Below are 12,993 nucleotides of genomic sequence, written 5' to 3' on the forward strand. Positions count from 1 at the left end.
AAGTCCCAGAGGAAGTTTAAGAGAAAGTCCAGGATGACAGCTATGCACCTTGTTTCACAAAGATGAGCTTGGTAGAACACATGATGTCCTTACTGACAGGAGGGGTACACAATTGGCAACCATTTGGTATTAAAATAACTAAATGTATATGGAAAACTAAGGAAAGATATAATAGCAAGATAATTACTATTATTAAATCTAATTTCAGAAAGAATATAAAAGCGTGCAGGAACAATCACCGGATACAACATTGCTCAGCTGTGAATAGTATTTACGTACTAATTAACATTTAACAAAATGTATATTGTTCTAACAAAACATTAAATTAAAAAGGATGGGGTACGGGATAGAAAGCTTGCATGTATGTGGTAGGGCAAGGGTGTGAAAGAGAGCAACATCCTCTTTCTCCATGGTGGAAGTTAATAAAAAATGTGTCAAAATGAAAAATCCTGAAGAAGCAATTTAAACATGTTATTTAGAAATCTGGAGCGAAGAATCGGCCAAAAAATTTTTGAAGAGATTGTTCCTGCAGAATGGGAAAGAGGGGAATAAATAATAAATTATTATTTATTTTATAATAAAACTTGCAGAGACAATTTATGTGCACCTATAATATTGCCAAAAATAAATAGAAAATAAACAGAAAAGAAGGGGCATGGAAGCTTATCAAATAGTTAAATATGTCTCTGAAGGTTTCCAGGGTCTTAAGTTGTCTTGTTGCTAGTGGCTGTGGTGGTGTTTTGGTGGGTTGGGTGATACTATTTTTCAGTAGGGAGACTTTTCATGCTAGTCTGGCTAAACATTAGAACCACCGCATTCCTGAGGCTCACCCCTAGGGATTTTTGCTAATGGTCTAGAGTGGGAAATAGTCCTAGGTATGTTTCTAAAGCTCCCAGGTTGAAAGCCACTGCACTAGAGGTGGGTCTGCAAGATTTTTCTGTAAAGAGACAGATAATTACTTAGACTTTGTTGGCCACATATGGCCTCTATCACATATTCCTCTATGTTTATTTTACTTTAAAACCCTTGAAAAATGTAAAAACCAGGCTTAGCTCATGGGCCATACAAAAGCAGGCCATGGGCCAGGCAGGTTTGGCCAGCAGGCAGTAATTGGCTAACCCCTGTGCTAGAGATCCCTACCCAGTTATCCTTCAGCACCTAGTACCCTTTGCTTCCTCCCTGTTCATGGCTATTTCAATTAAACATTATATATTCTCCATGTAAGTTTGTTTTCCTTTCCCTCTGGAAACCTTATTAAGTTGACAGTAAAATATTTTAAAAGGTACAAATATAAAGGCAAAGGTGAGAAAGGCGAGGTGATGGCAGCAGACGAGGAATGTCAATAAATCATTGGAAAAGAAAAATGACTAACAAATAGTTGGAAACTAGCACCTGGCCAAGCAAAGTGGAGAAAGCTAACATGTGGGCACTTACTAAGGGGATTACAAGGGTGAATTGAGCCAAAATGCCCTCTGGAAGCCTATAAGGCCTCAGGACCTGAAGGCACAGCAGAAACTGAGCTAAAGCCACACGTAAGCGTGGTAAGGGAGAGCCTATACTCCTCGAGCTGTGGGCCTTGCCTCACTCTCTCAAAACCCCAAGGCAGAGGATTATAGGAGTTTTCACTGTGAAACTGAACAGCTCAAGAGAATACACATCATGTTTCCTGTAATAAGACCACCTTGCTGCCTTATTAACCTACAGTAAAGTCTACTGAGTTGTATGAGCTATTAATACATTTTGGACATTAACTCCTTATCAGGCATATGATTTGCAAATATTTTATCCCATTCAGTAGGTTGTCTTTTCATTTTGTTGATGCTTTCTTTTGCTGTGTGAAAGCTTTTAATTTTAATTAGGTGTCATCTGTTCCCTGGTGGTGCAGTGGTTAAGAATCCACCTGCCAATGCAGGGGACATGGGTTCGTGGCCTGGTCCAGGAAGATCCCACATGCCGCGGAGCACCTAAGCCCGTGTGCCACATCTACTGAGCTTGAGCTCTAGAGCCCGCAAGCCACAACGACTGAGCCCATGTGCTACAACTACTGAAGCCCGTGCACCTAGAGCCCATGCTCCACAACAAGAGAAGCCACCGCAATGAGAAGCCTGCACACCGCAACGAAGAGTAGCCCCCACTCACCACAACTAGAGAAAGCCCACGTGCAGCAACGAAGACCCAACACAGCCTAAATAAATTAATTAATTAAATAAATAGAAAAAAAATTTTTTTAATAAATTTTAGGATTATCTGTTCTAGTTCTGTGAAAAATGTCATGAGTATTTTGATAGGGATTGCATTAAATCTATACGTTGCTTTGGGTACTATAGATACTTCAACAATATTAATTCTTCTAATCCAAGAACATGGGATATCTTTCCATTCCTTTTTATCATATTCAGTTTCCTTCATCAATGTTTTATAGTTTTCAGAGGTCTTTCACCTCCTTGATTAAGTTTATTCCAAGGTATTTTATTCTTTTTGATGCAATTTTAAATGAAAATTTTTTTCTTGCCTTCTCTATCTGATAGTTCATTATTAGTGTATAGAAAAGCAACAGACTTCTGTATATTAATCTTGCATCCTGCAACTTTCCTGAATTGATTTGTTAGTTTTAATAGGTTTTTGGTGGAGGCTTTAGGGTTTTCTATATCTATATCATGTCATCTGCAAATAGTGACGGTTTTACATCGTCCCTTCCACTTGGGATGACTTTTATTTCTTTTCCTTGTCTGATTACTGTGGCAAGGGCTTCCAATACTATGTTAATAGAAGTGGCGAGAGTGGGCATTCTTGTCTTGTTCCTGATTTTAGAGAAAAGACTTCAGGTTTTTCACTGTTGAGTATAATGTTAGCTGTGGGTTTGTCATAAGTGGCCTTTATTATGTTCCTTCTATACCAATGTTAATAAGAGTTTTTATCATGAATGGATGTTGAAGTTTGTCAAAAGCTTTTTCTGTGTCTATTGAGATGATTCTGTGGTTTTTATCCTTCCTTTTCTAATGTGGCGTATCACATTGATTGATTTGTGAATATTGAACCATCCTTGCATCCCTGGAACAAATCCCACTTGATCATGTTGTATTGTTCTTTTTATATAGTGTTGAATTTTGTTTCCTAATTTTTAAAAGGATTTTTGCATCTATATTCATCAGAGATTTTGGCCTGTAATTTTCTTCTTTTTTAGTGTCATTGTCTGGTTTTGGCATCAGGGTAATGGTGGCCTCATAGAATGAATTTGAGAATCTTCCATCCTCTTCAGATTTTTGGAATATTTTGAGGATAGGTATTAGCTCTTCTTTATATGTTTGATAGAATTCCCCTGTGAAGCCATCCAGTGCTGGGCTTTTGTTTGCTAGGAGTCTTTTTTTTTGTTTTTTCAATTACAAATTGAATTTCACTACTAGTGATTGTTCTGTTCAGATTGTCTATTTTTTCCTGATTCAGTCTTGCAAGGTTGTGTGTTTCTAGACATTTTTTTATCTCTTCTAGGTTGTCCAATTTGTTTGCATATAACTGTTCATCATATTCTCTTATGGTTTTTTTGTATCTCTGTGATATTTGCTGTTATATCTCCTCTTTCATTTCTTACTTTGTTTATTTGGATCCTCTCTCTTTTTTCTTGATGAGCCTAGCTAAAGATTTATTGACTTTGTTCATCTTTTCAAAAAACGAGCTCTGGGTTTCAGTCATCTTTTCTATTTTTTGGTCTCCATTTTATTTATTTCTTTTCTGATCTTTATTATTTCCTTCCTTCTCCTGACTTCAGGTTTTATTTTTTCTTCTTTTTCTAATTCTTTTACGTGGTAAGTTAGGTTGTTTACTTGAGATTTTTCTTGTTTCTAAATGTAGGCCTGTATCGCTACATACTTCCCTCTTAGAACTGCTTTTGTCATATCCCCTAGATTTTGGAAAGTTGTTTCCATTTTTATTTGTCTTGAGATATGTTATGATTTTCTCTTTGATTTCTTCATTGACCCATTGGTTTCTTTAGTAGCATGTTGTTTAGTCTCCACTTGTTTGTACTTTTCCCATTTTTCTTCCTGTAATTGATTTCTAGTTTCTTATTGTTGCAGTCACAAAAAATGCTTAATGTAATTTCTATCCCCTTACATTTGTTGAGACTTGTTTCATGACCCAGCATGTTATCTATCCTGGAGAATGTTCCATGTGCACTTGAAAAGAAGGTGTATTCTGTTGTTTTGGGATGGAATATTCTGAAGATATATATTAAACTAACTAGTCTAATGTGTCATTTAAGACCACTGTTTCCTTATTGATTTTCTGTCTGGATGATCTGTCCATTGATGTAAGTGGGGTGTTAAAGTCCCCTACTATTATTGTATTATTGTCAGTTTCTCTCTTTATGTCCCTTAATATTTGCTTTATATATTTAGATGCTCCTATATTAGGTGCATATATGTTAATGAGTATTATATCCTCTTCTTGTATTGATCCCTTTATCATTATATAGTACCCTTTGTGTCTCTTGTTATATACTTTGTTAAACTCTATTTTGTCTGATATGAGCATTGCTACCCCACTTCCTTGTTACTTTTATTTGCATGAAATATCTTTTACCATTCCCTCACTTTCAGTCTGTGTCTTTAGCTCTGAAGCAAGTCTCTTGTATGTAGCATTACAGGGGTCTTGTTTTTTTATCCAATCAGCAACACTATGTCTTTTGATTAGAGCATTTAGTCCGTTGACATATAAAGTGATTATTGGTAGGTATGTACTTATTGCCATTTTGTTACTCACTTTCTGGTTGTTTTTGTAGTTCTTCTCTGTTTTCTTCTTGTTTTATTTTCTTCTCTTGTGGTTTGATTATTTTCTTTAGTGGTATGCTTGTGTTCCTTTCTCTCTAGTATTTGTGTATCTATTGCAGGTTTTTGATTTGTGGTTACCATGGGATTCCTATATGTTGACTTATAACTATATCTACTTCTTATAAATTAGTAGTCATTTGAGTTCAAACACATTCTAAAAGATCTACATTTTTTACCTCCTTCCCCCTCATTTTGTGTTTTTGATGTTATATTTTACATCTTCATGTTTATCCCTTTACTGATTATTGTAGTTATACTTGATTTTGCATTTTTTTGTCTTTTAATCTTTGTACTAGCTTATTTACATGGTTAATCCTCAGCCTTCCCTATAAATTTGCCTTTGCTAGTGGGATTTTTCCTTTCCTATAGATACTTACTCCTTGTTATAGCCTTTTCTTTCCCACTTAGAGAAGACCCTTCAACATTTCTTTTAGGGTCAGTTTAATATTGATGAAGTCCTTTGATTTTTGCTTATATGAGAAGTTCTTTATATCTCCTTCAATTATAAATAATAATCTTGCTGGTAAGAGTATCTCATGTTTCAGCACTTTGAGTATATCATGCCACTCTCTTCTGGCCTGCAAAGTTTCTGCAGAAAAATCAGCTGATAACCTCATGGGGGTTCCCTTGTATATGACTCTTTGTTTTTCTCTTGCTACCTTTAGAACTCTCTACCTTTAATTTTTGCCATTTTAATTGTGAAATATCTTGGTGTGGGTCTGTTTGGGTTCATCTTGTTTAGGACCTTCTGTGCTTCCTATACCTGAGTATCTGTTTCCTTCTTCAGGTTTGGAAAGCTTTCAGCCATAATTTTATCAAATACATTTTCAACCCCCTTCTCTCTCTTCTTCTTCTTCTGGGACCCCTACAATGCAAATGTTGGTATGTTTGATGTTGTCTCAGAGGTCCCTTAAACTGTCTTCATTTTTTAATTTGTTTTTCTTTTTGCTGTTCTGATTGGGTGATTTCCATTATTCTATCTTCCAAATCACTTATATGTTCTTCTTTATCATCTAGTCTGCTGTTCATTTCTTCTAGTGTGTTTTTCATTTCAGTTATTGTATTCTTCAGTTCTGACTGGTTCTTTTTTATATTTTCTGGTTCCTTGTTAAAATTCTCACTCTGTTCATCTATTCTTTTCCCTTAATTATGTTAACATTGTTATTACTAGTGTTTTGAACTCTTTTTCTGGTAAATTGTTTATTTCTGTTTTGTTAGTTATTTTTTCAGGTGTTTTCTGTTGCTCTTTCAGTTGAAAGAAATTCCTCTGTCTTCTCATTCTGCTTATCTTTCTCTGTCTCTATGAAATTAGGTGAACCAGTTTTCTATGCAGCCTTGAAGGGGTTTCCTTGTGTGCGAGTGTTCCTATACAGTCTGTGTGTGCCCTGTGGCTTTGGCAGGAGAGCTGGATCTGACATGAACACAAGTCATGTCTTTCCCCAGGGTGTGCTGGCAACTATCAGCTTGGTGGGAAGTGGGGCTTGAGATGAAGAGACTAGGGCCAGAGCCAGATGTGAGCTGGGGCTTCTCCTCTGCTCAGTGGCTGTCATTGCCCTGTCTGGTGTGGAGGCAGGTTCCAAGTTTCTGGAGCAGAAACCCTGAGGGTCAGGTTTGAGATGGCTCCATTCCCTTTAAGTGTGTGCTCTCCCCTCTCTCAGCACTGGCACCCTCTCCCCAGAGGTGAACAGTGCTGGAATAAGAGGGGCTGGTGTGGGCACTTGGCGTGGGTCTGGGCACAGGCTGTGTCAGCCCCAGCTACAGTCAGCAACTAGAACCACTTCTGATGTTCTGCCTTGTAAGCACCAGTAGGGGCTGGCCCGACTCAGCTCAGATGCCTCTCCAGGTCTGAGCCACCTTTGTGCCTCACAGCCAAGCTCTCCCCTTGGCTGCAGCAGCTCTCACCCCAGTGTGGCACTGCGACATGAGGCAAGTGCAGCCAGAGCAGTAGCTAGGTTCAGACGGGGATGCAAGCTGAGTGGTCATGGGAAACATTAGACGTAGTTTCAACCTGCCCTCTCTGCCCTGTTTTGGGAGTAAGCAAGCATGTGTGCACTCCTCACAAGTGGTGTCCAAGCTTTTCACAGCACTCCTGTTAGTCCCACCAGCCCTCCAATCAGACAAGTGTACTCATCTTCCCAGTGTCAGACCCCAGGGCTGGGGTGCCCAATATGTGGCTCAAACTGCTCACTCCCCAGGGAGAATCTCTACCTGTGTAATCTCCTTCCTCTTGTAAGTTCCCTCCCAGGGGCACAAGTCCAGACCTAATCACTTTTCCCTTCCTACCTGATTCCACGTGGATCTTTCTTACAGCCTTGGTTGTACAGGAATCTTTCTGCCAGTCTCCAGTTAGGTTTCCGTGTGCAGTGTTCCACGTGTTCATGGGGGAAGATGTGTTCATGCGGGAAGATGAGTTCCACATCTTCCTGTTTCACCACCTTGACCTCTTTAATCAAAATTCTTATATAATTATATTAGAAGATTGGAGTAGGGGAATTAATAGAAGAGGGACTGTGTAAGAGAGTTAAACCATTTTTTTAACAAAAACAGTATCAGTGGATGATGTCTAGAATTGGTGAAATAGAACGTATTTTTAAAGATGAGCTTGTGGTTTAGAAATAGAGTGGTACATATGAAAAAAGTAGCTAAAGATGTAAAAATGTATAGCTTCTAGATAATAAGTGAAAACATGCATAAATATCTTTAATAAAAATATATTAGTTTAACAATAAAAAGTATATAAAACAAATTTCAAATCACCAGTAGCTTAAAGTATTTCCTCCTTGAAAGGATACATTTTAACAGGATTAAAGTACAATTAGTTTTAAGAACCCAAATGAGAAAACTATAAGCAGTTTCTCTTATGTAAATTCTAACTATAAATATTTCTGTGGTTATTTTACTTTTAAATATTCAAGTCATGTTGTTAGTGAAAAAAAAAAGCAAGGAAAAAACAGTATGCACAAATGATTCCCAAACTTTTAGAAGAATATAATGCAGGATGTACATTTTAAGAAAAATACGCATGCATATAAATTTATACGAAGGATATCTTTGCAAAGATGCAGCTGATATTGGGAACGATGGTTACTAATGAGGAAGAGAACTGTAGTCTGGAGGTCAGAAATGAGAGGAAGACTTGCTTGTCTCTATATACATTTTTGTGTTTCTTATTTTATAATATCTTTATGAACTAATTGGAGTTATGTTAAAGTAAGGGAGATTTTGGCCATGGTGATAAAACACAGTAAGTTAATTATAGCATGTGTGTTTTATATCATGTTAAATATTATATATAAATAAAACAAATATTTATATGCATTTCATAGTTCTGACATAAGATATACAGGAAAAGGAACAGTTTACAGCATGGAGATGTAAAATATGGGTTTCTTTTGGAATATGCTGAGTTTAGTGCCTATGTGATATCCAGAATCTGGAGTTCATTTAAGTCATTTGAGCTAAAGATAGAGCAAGTGCTGTTAAAGCCATGAGGTCACCCAGGAAAAATTTAAAGAGTGAAAGGAGTTGGTGAAAGCAACAGTAATTTAAAGAACAGCAAAGGAGAAAAGATTGAGATGAAGGCAAAGAATGTGTTAAGGATATCAGTCACAGTAGCTTCACAAACACTGCTCTCTCTAAGGAAGCTGCCCTGCTTAAGAGACAGTCATAAGTAGTAGTGCTTCACTCTCATTGGCCCCCAATTCCTATCCCCTTCACAGCTGGTTGGTTCCACATGGGCACCAGACCTGCATCCATCCACCCACCCATCCATACATACATGCACACACACACACACACACACACACACACACACGTATTCTACTTTCTATGCATGCTTGAGAGGTGGGGGAGAGGGGAAACAGCCATGGATTTTGGAAGAGGGCATGAGGAGGTATTAGGAAGATGAAGTAATAAGGAAATATAAACACTTTGAAGAAAAAGAACTGAAACATATGCACAGAGAGAAAAGCCAACTGGTAAAAATACAAAATATAAAATCAGAAACATCATCCGCCTTAAAGAAGAGCGTCAACTTTTATGAATGCACAACTATGAGGAAATATCTAAAAGTACTCACATAATGTGTTTAAGTCCCTTCTATATTGTTACAAGAAAACTGAATTTATGACCTAGTAAATTAAACGAAGAACTTTGGTGAGCTAATCTCATTGACACGAAGTTCTAAAGTATGATTATATATGACTCAATTCAGTTTTGTATCATTGCAGATTTCACTATTTTGTTAGCCTCCCATTCAATGTGAAGATATGCTGTCTAAAAATTGTTCTGCTTTAACAGACATGTCTGACTTTCTGACATGAGGTTCATAAAATATTTTGAATAGTTATAGAAAATCCAAAATATGACTAATGTAAGAGAAACTGGTAGTTTATGAATGTTAATTACTGCTTATCATGTCAGATATAAATAACTTTAAAATGTACCCCAGGTGTTCTGAGGTTTTGGTTTTTTCAACCTTAAACCGAATCATTTCTTCCATACATATTATAAAAACTTCAGCATGATTCCCAGTGTCTGGAACCAAAGTCCCTCAGATGTCTCCCCTCTGCAGTGGTTCAAATAATTTTTTCTGATAATCTTCATGCTTACAATGTGAGGGTTATTCAAGATTTTAATAGTAGAGAACTGAGAAGATCCTCAGAAAGAAACTGAATTAATAGTGGATTTCCAGTATGGATCTCCAAAGTTCTTTTTGCCAGGAAAGATAACATATTTACATGTTCCAGGGATTAAGATGTGGACATTCTGGAGGCCTATTGCAACAACCTGTGAGAATGGGAAGCAACTGGAAGTCTTATATATTGCAGTGGGAGTATAAATTAGTAAACGCTGTGGAAAATGGCTAGCACCTACAAATGCCAAACAATTGCATGCCTCTGAGCTAGCAATACTACTCTAGACATAGACCCAGGATAAGTAAGTACATTTGTCCACCAAAAGATATTGAATAAGAATGTTCACATCAGTACTATTCATAATAGCTCCAAATTGTAAACTACCCAGATGCTATCAAAAGTAGAAAGGATAACTAAACAGGTAGAGCCACACAATGTAGTACAATACACTAATGAGAATGGATGATCTACAAATACACACAATAATATGGATACATATCACAAAAACAATGTTAAGCAAAAGAAGCCAGACACAAGAATACATCCTATATGAGCCCATTCCTAAAAAGTTTAAAAATTAATATATTCTCTTAGAAGTTCAGGTAAAGTTACCCTTGGGTGGGGGTAATCAAAAGAGAACAAGAGATCAGAAGAGATGGTAACGTTCTGTCTTTTGATCTGGTGTTGGTTACACACAGGTTCAATTTGTGAAAATTTATTGAGCTGTTCACTTATATGATATATACACTACAATTCTGTTAAAAAATTTTAAACTATGCTGCTTCATTGTTGCAGATGAGATTTCTTGTAAAAATTCATTGAGTGCTATGCTTATGATGTGTGCATTTATTTTTAAAAAGTCTTCCTCACTTCCACCCCAAAAAATTACACTATTGACACTCAGGTAAGGGGACGAGAGACTTATTTGTGTCACTAGGGCTGGAGTTAACACAGGTTCTGCCAAAGGCTTCTCATTCCAAATTCCCTCACTGCTCCTCTTCTCCCATAGATAAATAGATGATAGGTAGATAGAGGCTGTTGAAATCATCTTAGGTGAAAGGATTACAACCTGGGAATCGTCAGGGATTACTCTTCATTATCTGACCCCTGAGGAACTACCAGTTAGGTGTTGGGGAAGGGTGGGTGTTAGATGACAGACTCATTCTGGTGTAATAACTTTCAGGTGACTGTGAGACATCATTACTGCATCTCAACTTCGTGATTACAAAAATAGAGATAATATGTGCCCTGCTTACCCTCTAGAGTTCGGGAAGGAGTTGAATATGTAAACACATTGTAAGCCAAAAAGTGTTAAAATACTCTTGAGCCAAAACAATTTTCTGACTCTCTGGTTGTCACGAGGAAGGATTTCTCCAGGCAGCAGTCTCATGCTCCGCCCTTTGCACGCCAGCTTCCAGGTGGGGCGCGTTTACCGAGCTGATGAGCTTGACATAAAGAACCAGGCGGGCTTAGTTCAGTCCTCTCCTCCTATTCCTGTCGGGAACAGGTACGAGGAGGTTCGCATTCTGAGTCTCCTTCGAGGTTACAAGCAAGCCTCCGTGGGGAAGCCATCAGTTTTGAGGACTGCTTGTGACTTGTGACTTCTGTAGTCTCATATGAACTCAGCTGGGAAAAGGTAAGAATTAAGTCCCTAATTCTACAGATCTGTACCAGCAGGTAAGCTCTTACCAACAACTAAGCCCGTTTCCAATAGCCATGAAGCTGAGATTTTTATCTCCTATCTGCCTGAAATTGTTGTTTCTATCCCATGTTTTTAAAGAGCACTGGCAGGAAAAAAAAAAAAAAAGTTTTCTCTTTATTGTGCTGCTTCAAACGCCAATAAAAGCTAAAATATTTTGTTATGCAACATATTTCCATTTGTTACCGTTACAGTTCCCATAATGTATGTTCAGTCCTAATGCCCTTTCTCTTTCCCTGAACCCTTGCTGTCTGTGAAATAATTATAATGGTTTTCAGAGTCCAAGATTTAACTTGCATTTTTTTCATGTGGCATGTAAACTCAATTAAGCGAACATCTTTATGTGGCTACTAAGTGTCTGACATTGTGTTAGACTTGGGGCATCAAAGCAGTGCTTGTATCCTGGACCCTTTTTATCAAATTTTCTTTGTGGGAACTCATTTCAGGTTCTGATATCAGCAATGTTAACGGAAAAAAAACAGTATCAAAGGCTTGCTGACCGTGCTTGTTTAATACAGGAACTAGATACTCTTTTTTCACTTTTATATTCCAATGTATCATACAAAGATTTAGATTTCTCATTCCAATTAGGCTGTAATCTTAACGTTTCTTTTACTATCACTTGATTGTGAAATGAGATATTATAAACCATTATAACATCATTATTTAAGTGAGGGAGAATAAAAACAAAAAACAAAGAAACAAGCAAACAAAAACAGTTCAGGTTCTTTTCATGAAAAAAAGAGCACCAGACCTTTTTTTTTTTTTTTTTTGGCCTCATGTGGGGTCTTAGTTCCCCGACCAGGGATCTAACCCGCACCCCGCACCCCCGGCAGCAGAAGCGAGGAGTCTTAACCACTGGACCACCAGGGAAGTCCCCACCAGCCCTTTGTTTTAAAAAAATTGAGATGTAATTGACAGGTATCATTATATTAGGTTCAGGTGTACAACATTTGGTATTTGTATATTGTGAAATGACCACCACAATAAGTCTAGTTAATGACCATCACTACATATGGTTACAAATTTTTTTCCTTTTTGTGATGAGAACTTTTAAAATCTATTCTCTTAGCATAGCAACTCTCAAATATATAATACAGTATCATAACTATAGTAACCATGCTGTAAATTACATCTCCAGGACTTATTTTATAACTGGAAGTGTGTACTTTTTGACCCCCTTCACCCATTTTACCCACCCCTCACCCACCCCCCTTTTTTTTTAATTTTTGAATTTTATTTTATATTTTTAAACAGCAGGTTCTTATTAGTCATCAGTTTTATACACATCAGTGTATACATGTCAATCCCAATCTCCCAATTCATCACACCACCACCACGCTGCTTTCCCCCCTTGGTGTCCATACGTTTGTTCTCTACATCTGTGTCTCAGTTTCTGCCCTGAAAACCGTTTCATCTGTACCATTCTTCTAGGTTCCACATATATGCATTAATATACGATATTTGTTTTTCTCTTTCTGACTTACTTCACTCTGTATGACAGTCTCTAGATCCATCCACGTCTCTACAAGTGACCCAATTTCGTTCCTTTTTATGGCTGAGTAATATTCCATTGTATATATGTACCACATCTTCTTTATCCGTTCGTCTGTCGATGGGCATTTAGGTTGCTTCCATGACCTGGCTATTGTAAATAGTGCTGCAATGAACATTGGGGTGCATGTGTCTTTTTGAATTGTGGTTTTCTCTGGGTATATGCCCAGTAGTGTCACCCACCACTTTTGGCCACCACCAGTCCCTTCTTTGTATCTATGAGCTTTGTTGTTGTTTGTTTGTTTTTAAGATTCCACACATAAGTGAGATCATACAA

Source organism: Eubalaena glacialis, chromosome 6 (genome assembly GCF_028564815.1).
Source record: "Eubalaena glacialis isolate mEubGla1 chromosome 6, mEubGla1.1.hap2.+ XY, whole genome shotgun sequence".
In the NCBI taxonomy this organism is placed as follows: domain Eukaryota; kingdom Metazoa; phylum Chordata; class Mammalia; order Artiodactyla; family Balaenidae; genus Eubalaena; species Eubalaena glacialis.